The following is a 982-nucleotide window of genomic DNA, read 5'->3' as shown; positions in this document are numbered from 1 at the left end:
GGGACACAGATGGGAAGCAGGAATCAAGCTGGGCTGGAATTCACAAACTGAGATCATGACCTGAGCCAAAGCAGGACGCTTAAACGACTGAATCCTTGTACTTTGCTTTAATTACTGTGGTTTTGAATACAATTAAATTTATCTTATAGCACCAGTCACTCCTCCTTAATCTTTTTCAAAATTTTTGTGGTTGTTCTTATGCAGCTATGAATCATCGTCTTGGGATCAGTTACAACAGGGAGGGAATCATTATCACTTTTAGGCTTAAAGTTGTAAAGAGCTGTGTGGACATTTACGTGACAATAGAGGGCTCATTCAACACAAGATGGTCCTACAAGGAGGCAGGAGTTGAAATAAATACTACTGCCCTCCTCAAATAACCCTGCTCCTGTCCTTCGATCTACTGCAGGGCAAACTAGAGCTGAAACCAGAAGATAAGAAAGGCCTCTGATGTGGTCTTTCCAGGTCAGCCATGTAGGACACAAAGCAAGTTGGAAAAGAGAAAGGAGGTAGAAAAGGAAGGCATCTAGCACCTAATCACCTTGTTAAGTTATAAAAGCAATCTCTCACAAATTTTTAATGGAACTAAATTACATTTATGGCTAAATTTTCTGAAAACTGACATCGTTGTAATTCTGAACTTTGAAATCTGAGAACATGACATGCATTTTCTCTTAATCAAGTCTTCTTTTCAGTCCTTTAAAAATAGCCTACTGACATCTTAAGTTTACTGTCTTTTTCTTTTCCTTCTTTCCTTCCCCCTGCTTCCTTGCTTCCCTCTCTCCTTTTTTTTTCTTTTATGCTACCTTGCATTTATTTATTCATTCACTTGGAACCCTAGTTCCCATTCCCATTTCCTTCCTTACCCTCAAATGTTACAATTTTCATTGGTTTTTATCTTTTTCTTTTTTTTAAGGTTTTTTTTTTTTTTTTTTTTTTTTTTTTTTTTCTAGATGGGGGGAGGGGGGGGGGGAGGGGGGGG

Source organism: Crocuta crocuta, unplaced genomic scaffold (genome assembly GCF_008692635.1).
Source record: "Crocuta crocuta isolate KB4526 unplaced genomic scaffold, BGI_CrCroc_1.0 scaffold48, whole genome shotgun sequence".
Classification (NCBI taxonomy): Eukaryota; Metazoa; Chordata; class Mammalia; order Carnivora; family Hyaenidae; genus Crocuta; species Crocuta crocuta.
The sequence above is the reverse complement of the archived record's forward strand: the minus strand, read 5'-3'. Positions refer to the sequence as shown.